This window comes from Triticum dicoccoides, chromosome 7B, assembly GCF_002162155.2.
Source record: "Triticum dicoccoides isolate Atlit2015 ecotype Zavitan chromosome 7B, WEW_v2.0, whole genome shotgun sequence".
Lineage (NCBI taxonomy): Eukaryota > Viridiplantae > Streptophyta > Magnoliopsida > Poales > Poaceae > Triticum > Triticum dicoccoides.
The window spans coordinates 172697648-172709079 of NC_041393.1; positions in this window are offsets into that span (position 1 = coordinate 172697648).

Genomic DNA, 11432 nt, shown 5'->3' on the forward strand with positions numbered 1-11432 from the left:
GAACGCGGTTTGTATTTCTCTCTCTCACACACACGTAGGTGGGGGACGTGCACGAAGAGAAGAGGTGCATGCACGGTGCATGTACTCCCGTCTCTTTCCCAACCACACCCGCGCGGGTACACAGTGGAGCTCATTTCTGTACGAAAAAGGCAACCCACGTGGTAATTTGGCACGTGTACTGGTTGTCCACTTGGTGGAGGGAGGATCGTCTACCACGGGTGAACAAACAAATTGCGACTTGACGCGTTATGTTAAATTAAAAAAAAAAGAGGCAAACCATGTGAGGCCTACCTTAGAGGCAAGGCTCTATACACTGGAGTACTTTTGATGTGTCCCGTCAACTCGCAGAACGAGGAGAAGCTTGCTTAGTACGCCTTCTCCCCCACCCACGGGCGCGGTGGCTCGCAGGATGAGGTGAAGCTTGCTCCGCCTTACGCCCGCTCCCTCGCCCATGCGCGTGGTGGCTCGCAAGACGAGGAGAAAAATTTACTACTCCCTCCGTTTACTCCTCGTCCCTACTACCTTGATTATATTGATTATATCATATTGTTTGGAATATATATGTCCTTTAGTAGATTTCAATATGAACTACTAGTACATACTCCAAACACTGATGTATATAGACGTATTTTAGAGTGTACATTCACTCATTTTGCTCTGTATGTAGTAGCACTCTCCCTCGCCCCTTGACCCTCACCCACGTCGTGGACATGCAGCAATTCATTCGGTCTCATATAGCCAGAACGATATATACTGGACTACCATTATTGCTCGACTTCCCGAAGAGGCGAAGAGCCAATCGCAAGGTTAATATTTTGGAGATGCCAAACGCAAGGTTATAGGAGAACGAGTAGTAGGTGCCGCGTCATTTATAAATAAAGTTTTTTTTCTTCAGTGGCATGTACGCAATATGATAGGTTCATATGGAGAGAAAAGGAAACCGCTCCACTATATACATAGTCAGGACGGGCCAGCCTACACACTTGCTTGCTGGGGTTGCTCTCTTCACAATCTCTTGCACAAAACGACTGTGGCCACAACTCTAACATCCCGGTGGATCATGTCCGCTTGGGGAAGGGGTGGATGCTTAGTGTAGATGTCGTGGCCGTTGCCGACGGCAAAACCCCACTGTCGGCACGTCCCGATCAGGGGTCCCCGTCGTTCTCTCTCACAAAGCATGTGAGGTTGCCTTCGTCCCTTGCTCACTACCGCAACATGGGCAGTTGCCACCTCCCGCCGCCCTCCTCAAGGTTGAGCTACGTCCCTCAGGTACAACTCCCTTTACAGTCGGCTTGCACCACTGCTCCAGCTACCCATATCCCTCCCTATGGATATTTCTCTACTTCTTTGCCCCGCACATACCTGATACCTCTACTGGCTTCTATGTACTGTATTTGTGATGAGTTTATGTCTCATCAACTAGTCCCAGTAATCTTATTCTAATCATGCTTCTTCAATTTCTTTGCCACAGGGATGCTCATCTCGATTTTGGTGAAACTACACAAAATGATCCGATGGTCAAAAGGTTGCAAACTTCATTTATTAGGAAGCTCGAACGTTGCCACCAAATTGAAGAATGGTCAGGGTTCACGGTTCAAGGGCTAGGGACTGCATGGATCGTTTTTTTCTTTAGCTGCCTCTGTTCCAAAATAAGTGTCAACTTTAGTAGTAGTACACCTTTGTACTAAAGTTTGCACAAAGTTGAGACACTTATTTTGGAACGGAGGGAGTACATATTTGCTATAATCTGTCAATCATTGAGATGCAATAGCATGCATGTTAGTCTCCTTTGTATTTGATGAAATGTTGCAACGGGCAACGTTGGACGCAAGATACATGTAACAGGAGCTACAAGCTTCATAGCATTGTACAAATTTATCTCGCTGATAATATTAGAATATGTACTAGTACTATACTAGTACTTCCTCCGTTCCTAAATATAAGTCTTTGTAGAGATTTCACCATGAACCACATGCGGATGTATATAGATGCATTTTAAGTGTAGATTCATTCATTTTGTTCCGTATGTTGTTCACCTAGTGGAATCTCTACAAAGACTTATCTACTAGTAATATCTAGCCCCTGCTACTAGGAATTCTCTATCCTCTCCTTGAGCCACATCATCAAAATTGATGTAGCCGTTAGATGAAGTAAATCAGTCATAATAGCCGTCTAATCTAGACGTTGAGAGGCTCCACACTAAGCCACATGCAAGCATGCAGAAATACCGTGAACATGCATGTGAGTGGGTTTTAAATCACATCAACATGTCTGCATGCAAGCATGCACCGGTAGCATGCATGTAAGTGAGATTTTAAGTCCCATTAACATGTCAAAAAGAAAAATATAATCCCATTATGCAGTAGGAGTTGGTTGATCTTTTTTCCTTACGTGGGATGATCTAAATGATGATGGGAGTTTATTTAGTTTGGCTACCACATTTGTCATGCGGTTATAGATTATTTTTTTTAGTTTTATGAAATCGATAATTTTGCGCAGAGAGATATATCGCTGTTCCACGGCAACGCGCGGGGACTCATCTAGTAATATTTAGGAACGGAGGGAGTACTATGTAAAGAGTTAGGTGTCACACGGTGATAGTGTGAGGTGGTCCATGTAATCACTGAGCCTGCATGTTTTCACTGCTCTTGCACTCTTCCGCTGTAAGAATAGAGAAAATTGTAATCTACTACCTCCTTTCGCCGAAAGCGTGGGACATCCAGCAGTCCTACCACCTCAGTAATAAAGACCAATGAGCCATCAAATCACATAGACCCAGCAGTAAGTTGGATGGATGAAGCAACCATCACTCTTGCGCCAGTGAGAGGTCGCGTCCGCTCTGCCCGGGCATGAATGCGGCACCAATTCTTTGGAGCGGCGCTGATCGTTTCGGGCGGGAAGCGCGCGCGGGCGATGGAGGGGCTTTGGGTGGGCCAGGCTCGTCAAGAGCGGGCGTGGCAGCTGTCCGCATGTCCCTACCGGACACGCCCGAAAACGAGAGGATGCACCGACTCTCGCGGCTAAAATCGTGCACTACACACCATCTCTCTATAGGATTAGGTCGATCTGTCACACTCTCTAACACACACATGTTCTTAAACACACACACGCACACGCATGCACCTTGGTCCCATTGCACCTTCTAACGTGACTTATTACACCTAGACGGAGGGAGTAGTAAGTATACGAGATACGGTGGCACACTGACTTAAGTCGAATACAAGTGCCTGAAATTTGTGTGCATGTTATAATAAGGATTCACTTAAAATAGTACGTGAGTGAACAGAGGGATCAATTGGACAGTGTTCCCGAGCAGTAGCGAGATGTCTGAGGTAGTAAGATACACCGCTGGCGCTTTTAATTTTTCTTATTAATTTGTTTGTTTCACCCTCTGACTGGTGAGACCCAACGTACTACGTGGAGAGAGGTAAGGTGACTAAGGCTGCATTATTTCTGCACCACTGTGGATAGTCTTACCACCAAAGCCACATGACACGATTATGATTGAAATCCTAATGACTCCCACACACACACACACACACACAAAACACGGCATGCCTGTCACATGAATGTAGGAATGTACCGAAGGTTATTTTCCTCTCGTTGAACATAAGGGAGGGTTGTGTAGCTGGTTAGCCTGTTCGCTCATCAAACTTGAGGTCTCGGGTTCGATAACTACACTTGAGCATAATTTTTGCCACGAGGATTCTTTGATTGGTCAAAATGTTTTCTAGGGTTTGCACGCTTCACACTCTCTCAAGTATATATATATACACGCTGGAGCCTCAGCGCTTGTAGTTGCTCTATTCACACTCTCTCGCCCTCTCCCGCTGGAGCCTCAGCACATGTAGTTTCTCTCTTCACACTCTCTCGCCCTCTCCAGATCTAAACAAGATTTCATTGGCCTCTCTCTCTCTCCCCTCACTGCTGCTCAAAGAGCCGACGGGATTTGTCCGCCGGGAAGGGAAGGAGGCTTAACGCTGTCGCCGTCGGCGAGTGAGGGAATCCACTACCGGCGCAGTTGTTCACTTTCCACCCAACGGCGGCGCGGGAGGGCCTATGACCCCTTCTTCTTTGCCGTTGTCCCATCGCCCACCGAACCACGCCCCAAGAACCTTAAGGTATATTTTACTTACTCCACATGCATTGCTCTAGCTGCATGTATACCATGAATCTAGGACGTGGTTCAAAGAGGAAAGGAGTGGGGGTGCCGGGTGGTAGGTGCGACATATGCCAACGGGTGGCTTATCATTGTGGGAGCCAATAAGACATCGTCGGTGCCTGGAAACGGGATAAGGCGAAGACATGCACGCCGGCGAATCTTACCCAGGTTCGGGGCTCTCCATGGAGATAACACCCCTAGTCCTGCTCTGCGGGGTCTCCGCATGATCACTAGATCAACAAGTGGCTACAAGAGGCTCCTTCAGCTGTTTGGCGAGAGGAGGAAGAAAGGGCAAGGGTAGCTCTCTTCTCCTCTCAAAGTTGTGTCTAAAACTATCAGAGCCCAACCCTTTGCATGGGTGCCCTGGGGGGTTTACATAGGCCTACCCCCCACGGGTACAATGGTAATCCGGCTGGGGTGGGCCCTAGCCGTCAGTGTCTATGCTCGTCGGCTTCTCCGTCGGCCGCTGGGGCCTGCCGACTGGTGGGTCCTGCCGGCTGCCAGCCTCTAGGCCGACAGGCCGGCCCCACCCCTTGGTGTCTTGTTGGGGGGTAGTTACTGTTGCCTCACCCTTGATGACGAGGGCTTTGTCGAGGTAAGCATGGCTACAGGGCCGCCACCTGGTGGGCTCTCACTGTAGCCTTACCTCGTCTTGTCTCCTTAATGGTACGCATACTTCGAGGGAGGGAGCGAGCCGGCTGGGGAGGGCTGGCTACGCCCCTAGCCGACTAGGGGAAGCATGGCCGCCTTCGGGTGTTTCTCTGAATGGAGGGGCCCACCGCCTGCGGACCGTACTGACAGCCTGTCGTGGGTGGCGTCATGGTCAGCATGGCAACAGTGCCCCGCCGGACGGGTCATGGCTGCCCCGTACGGCATACTGTGGCCATGCGTGCTCCGAGATTCGGGGGTGACAGGCTTCACTGTTGCCATGCCCCGTCCCATCTCTGTTATGTGGGTGCAGACTTTGAGGGCACGATCCTGGCCGCCTATCGAGGGCTGGCTTCTTGGAGTCGGTCATCTTGTAGCCGATTTCTTGGAGTCCGCCCTCTCACGGCTTTCTTTATGAGGGTCTTAGGGCCAGGCCGCCTTCTGGTAGTCGGCTTGTGGGATAGCCGGCCGGGGGAAGGTGGCCCCATGTCTTGGGTGCTTGAAGGCTCGATCGGCCTGCTATTTTTTTGAAGAGCCAGGGGAGCCGGCTAGGCTACCCGTGGTCATTTACTCCGAAAGTAGTCCCCGAAGCTGGTTGGCCTTCGTGGCTGAAAGGAGGACAAGAAGCTCAAACAGCTTCCTATCCTGAAGAGCCGGCAGCTAGGAGCCGGCTTTACTCAAGCGTGTCGTCTCTGTGAAGTTTTTTGAAGTCTGGAGGCGGGAACCAGCTGGCGCGCAAACCGGGCTGCGGTCTGGCCGCCCGCCGCCTGTGTGCCACATGGCATCCTTCGGCTGGAAGGGCCTGCCAGCCCACGCGCGTGACGGGATGCCGCTGCAGACCGGGGCCCGCCACTTCCATGCCTCGGCCCAAGCACAGATCTTTTGTGGCCCGAACTAGCCGCACGTCTTCCGACGGCGGTTTCTGCTCGCCGTTAAGGCGTAATAATCGCGGGTCGTGGGGGAGTGGGCGCAGTTAATCCCACGCCCCCCACGCGTTGCCTCCTCGGCTTGGCCGCACATGGCTATAAGTAGGGGGAGGAGGGGGAGCAGCAGACGCTCGCATGCTCGCCCTCGTTCCACCATTTTCTTCCCCTTCCTTCTTTCCATCGCTGCAGCTCCTCTCCGCCGTGCCGCCGCTCCACCAATCTTCTTGGCACGCCATTGGCTTGCTGCAGCCGAATAGCACGCCCTCCGCCGCCGCGCTTTCCCCGTCGCTTCTCCGTCCTCATGGCCCCCACGTCCAGCTCCTGGGACGGCTCCAACGTCCATGAGGACCACATAGACTTCCTCCACAAGACGTGACGGCTGCCGGGCAAGGATTACCTGCGGGTCCGTCTTGCACCAGAGAGGGAGATCTCGCCGGCGCCGAAGGAGGGCGAGCGGGTAATCTTCCGCTCGCACTGCCTGCGCGGCTTTGGCCTGCCCGCGAGCGGCTTCTTCCGCTCGTTCCTCGAGTTCTATCATCTACAGCCGCACCACCTCACTCCAAACACGGTGGTGCTGCTGTCGGCCTTCGTCACTCTGTGCGAAGGCTTGCTCGGCGTCCTCCCCACTCTCGAACTGTGGGGGGAGTTCTTCTAGTCTAAGCTCGGCACCGTCATTGCGGGCGTGCCAGCTCCATGTGGCGCCTTCATCGCCATGCGGAGATCGACAGCTGACAACCCGTTTCCGCCCATCACGCTACTCCAGTCGATGAAGCTTTGGCAAAAATATTACTTCTACGTGAATAACGTCGCTCTGCAAGGGGACTATGTCAACCTTCCGGCTTACGTAGCTGGCCCGCTGGCTGGGAGGTAGCCTTCGTGGTCCTACCGAGCCAGGTCGCTGACGCCAGCTGGGGCTGGTGCCCTCGCCCGGCTCCGGGTGTTGATCCAGTCGGAGGCCCTGACCGGGTCCGACCTGATAGCCGCCTTCGTGGAGCGCCGTGTGCTCCTACTCCAAGGCCTCCCTCACTTGATTTGCCAAATGAGCGGCCGTTTCGACCCAAGCCAGCTGAGCACCAAAGAGATGCCTCATAACGAGGTATCTTACATGGTGAATTACATCGCCAACTGCAAGCTCACCGAGGAGTGGCGGTACGGCAAGGAGCCGTATTCTCGCACCAATCCTCCGCCTGTGGTAAGCCTTCCTTCCTTTCTTCTTCTCTTGTTGCCGAGTTCTCACTGGCCAGCTTCTGACCAGTCGGCTTGTTTTTAATCAGAACCCCCTTCTTCATCCGTCGGCCGGAACCACGGGGGCGAAACGCGAGTTCGCTCTCGACTGTGCAACGGACGGCTTGGACGACCCCGACTTGGGGGAGGCCGCCCTAGACAACGACGCCGTAGGGGGAGGCAGCGAGGCAGGCGGCTCCGGGTTCACCGCCGGCTTAAAGGACTGGCCGGATGACGATGAGACCGAAGCTATCCCGCGCCGCCAGCCGGCATCCAATCATCAAGGCGCAGGCTCATCTGCCGCACCGGCTGCTCGAGGCGGCGCACGGAAGCGTCAGGCAGCGCCGGCCCTCTTCGGTAGTCGGCCGAAGAAGCCCAAGGGCTCTGCGGTGGCGACCAAGCGGGATGAGGCGGCCGCGAAGGCGGCCCGCTTCCGCAAGGTGGTGAAGCAGCCGCAGGCAGTCTTGGCGTGAGTGTCGATTCTCGCATGCCTTTCTTTTTTCTCTTCGGTCGACATTCTCCTAAGCCTTTTCTTGTCTTATCAAACAGGGCTCCGCTTTCTCTTGAGCGGACTACAGCCGCCTCCATAGTCGGAGGGGTGGGAGGATCAGCAAGCTCCCGCCGCGTGGACCCCTGTGCCGAGCTCCAAGCGGCGACGGAACGGAACGCGCGGGAGGAGCAGGAGGAGCGGGAGGCGGAGGAGCAGAGGGCGGCCGCCGCCAAGGCGGCTCAGGAGACGACGGAGGAGTCGACAGAGATGTAGGCCGATGTGGCGGTCAAGGCTCAGGAGGAGGCCGCGGCCGCGGAGAGGGTGGCGGAGGCCCTGCGTAGCAAACCTCCACAACTCATCATCCCCCTCCGTACCATGGCCCCCGATATCCCAGTGCCCCCGCCAGAGGAAGCCGGCCGCGACCAGCCGGCAATGGAGAGGGAGTAGGGCGAGACAGTCGTCCCAGAGGGAGAGGCGGTGCCGCCATCGTTGGTCGGGACGGGCCAAGGCGGCCGGCCTGAGGCACCGCCTGAGCAGCCAGCTGGAGGCGAGCCGACTATGAGGGCGGATCTTGTGATCCTATCGCCGACTCGTCGGCGCGCAGGGAAGGCGACTTCAGAGCCAGACCCGCAGAGGGCTGTGGCTCTAGCTCGTTGTCGCATGACCTGGAGACGGCCAGCGTCAACTCGCCAGGGTGGACGTCGGGCGGTGGGACGGCCGTGTTGAACGTAGTGGCGCAGAACGTCCGTTGCCGGCTCCAATCCCAGGCCGCGACGCTGAAGCAGTATACCCAAGAGTTTCTTGTGACACGGTCGGCCATTCGGGTGAGTCTTCTCGCTTTTTGCTAATCGCTCTTGATTTCTTCCGTGGGGGCGCGTCAGCGCACCCACTGGGTGTAATCCCCGAGCTCCGAGTCGGCTGCTGAGCAGGCGGCTTGGAACTTCTTAGCAGACTTTGATTAATATCTTGTTCTTATTCGCATCTTCGTCCTATTTGCAGAACTATCACAACCTCCATGCTGCTACCTTCAACTCCCAGGCCCGGGAGATGAATCAGAAGACCACCGATCTGACGGAAAGCCAAAGTAAGTGCTTCATTTTTTATCTCATGTGGGGGCGCGTCAGCGCATCCACTGGGTGTAGTCCCTGAGATTTGGGATGACTGCTGAGGAGTCGGGTCGGATCTTCCCTGATGACTTCTTCCTTATTGCTTTTTGCTTCTGCATATCTGCAGGGGCCAATGCCGACTTGAGGGAGCAGCTAGGTGTGGCCCAGACCGCCCTTCGCGCCAAGGAGGCCGAGTTCAACGCCTTGGCTCAGGAACGTGATCGCCTGGCCAAGAAGCTGGCCGACCAGGAGGAGAACCACAAGGTGGCCCTAAAGACGGCGCAGGATAGTGAGGCCGCCCTCAAAGCCGAATATGAGACCGAAGCGGCAAGCTGGGCCGAGGCAAGGCAGGCACTGAGCGAAGGTTATAGCCGGATTGAAGATTTGATCGATGGTAAGCCTCCTTCCTCTTCGTCCCTTTGCTCACCCCTGTCATATGGTCTGTCTTCCGATTTGTTCTACTTCTTTCTTCTTTGTGCAGAATACTTCCCCAGTTACTCCGTTGCCGCCAACCAAGCCATCGAAGCTCATCGCGAGGCCCGACGGCAGGCTGGGGTTGAGATCGCACTGGGTGCCAACCGGACGCTTGAAGAGCAGCTTCTGGCGATTCAGGCCTGCCTCCAGCCGGCTTACCGCATGCTCTGCTGTCTTCAGCGTGCCGGGGCATAGGTGCTGGCCACCCTCTGGCCCGGCGAGGTGGTTCCCCGCACCCCCAGTCGGACTGCCGACTGGCTGGAGGTAGCAGTCGGCCGCTTCGAGGCCTGGAAGGCTTCTGCAGCTCAGTCTGTCGCCCGACGGGCACTAGAGTTCGTCCGGGCTTGGTATCCTGGGCTGAATTTGGCCCAGCTGCGCACCTGGCGGCAGGAGGCTAACGAGGAGCTGGAGGCGGTGCAGCCGGCTATCATCCAGCGTGCCTCGGTGATCGCCGAGTTCACCGACACCAGCGCCTTTGCCCCTGAGGTGAATGAAGACGGTGTCGTTCAACTGGAGGAGTGGTTCGGGATGAACCCGGCAGAAGGGGAAGACTCGGTGGAGGAGATCGACTGCAGCGACGAGGGCAAAGAGGAGGAGGAGGAGGATGGTGAGGATGTCGTGCCAGACGGTGGAGCGACCGGCCAGCCTCAACCTGATCGTGCCTCTAGCAACAAGGCACGTGCGAGCGCGCCGCGTGCAGCAGGCGATGAGCAAGCCGAGACTCGCAAGTCGGCCACTCCTCCAGCTAACACTGCCGTCACCACCAACCTGCTCGACTCGCATGTTGCTCCTCTGGCCTGACTCGCCGTCCTTGCTTTCCTGCCCATTACTCTTTGAACATTTTTTATTAATTTTGTGCAGTTCCACCCACTGGGGTGTATTCAAACTATGTTGAATGCTAGCCTTTCGAAGGGCTTTTGTGTAAATATAATCATGCATGTGTTTGGCTTCCATTCATACTTGCTTTTCATCCTTTGGCTGTTTCCTTTGCCGCCCTCCCTTGGTTGCCGCCTTCCCAGCCGGACAGCTGCTCTGCAGTCTGTAGCTGGGGAAGGACTTGGCCGTCTGGGAGGACAAGTACTCGAGCTTTCTTGGATTGTGGAAAGGTAAGAAGGGAAGCCGGCCAGCCGGCTGCTCTGGCAGCCGGTTGGTAGGGGGGAGGCCGGCTTGTGTTATCTAAGTTCGTTAGTCCTTAGCCATTTTTCGTGTGGGCATCCTTTCATGCCTTTGGATCTTTGCCAGTCGGACAGTCGATTCTTCGAGCTGCGACTTTCGACAAGAGAGGGCTTGGGTGCCGGCACCCTACTTGTCTGACTGCAGGTAGAACTTAAATATAACCAAAGGTGGCAAGTCCCCGGGCCGACTGGTCGAACCCGGTGCCGGACGAGAAAACGAATGTAGTAACATAACCATAGGCATGATATTCATCATTCATAGATAAAAGAGGGTAGTCCCCGAGTACTCCTCGGGGGCCCCGTTGTCTTGTACTTAATACAAAAGGTAGCATGGTACATACTGCATTTTAACTGTCAAATCTTCGGAGAAGATTGGCGTTCCATGGTCGCTCCGACTCCTTGCCGGAATCATCTCTCTTGCTGCCTTCGGCTTCTGCGCGTCAATCAGGTAGTAGGAGTCGTTGCCTAAAGCCCGGCTGACGACGAATGGGCCTTCCCAAGGGGCCGAGAGCTTGTGCTGGTCGGCTATTCGCTGGATCAGCCGGAGCACAAGGTCACCCTCTTGGAAGGATCTTGGCTTGACCTTCCAGCTGTGATAACGGCGTAGACCCTGCTGGTAGATGGAGGACCGACTGAGGGCTAACAGCCGGCCCTCTTCTAGCAGGTCAACACCGTCTTCTCGCGCTTCATTGGCCGTCGCCTCCGTGTACATGGTGACCCGAGGTGAGTCGAACTCAATGTCAGTTGGGATGACAGCCTCGGCACGATATACAAGGAAGAAAGGGGTGAAGCCGGTTGACTTGTTCGGGGTAGTGCGCAAGCTCCAGAGGACGGCCGGCAGCTCGTCGAGCCAACAGCCGGCCGAACGCTCCAGTGGTACGACCAAGCAGGGCTTGATGCCGGAGAGGATGAGGCCGTTTGCTCGCTCAACTTGGCCGTTTGACTGCGGGTGAGCAACGGACGCTAAGTCCAGTCGGATGCCCTGTGTCGTGCAGAAATGTGCCAGTGCTCCCTTGGCAAAATGTGTGTCGTTGTCGGTGATGATGCTGTGTGGTACGCCGTACCGGGTTGTAATATCTGCGATGAATGTCATGGTAGTCGGCCCATTCAGTTTCTTGATCGGCTTCGCTTCAATCCACTTGGTAAATTTGTCCACAGCGACGAGCAGGTGTGTCATGCCGCCGCGCGCTGTCTTGAATGGGCCCACCATGTCCAGTCCCCAGACAA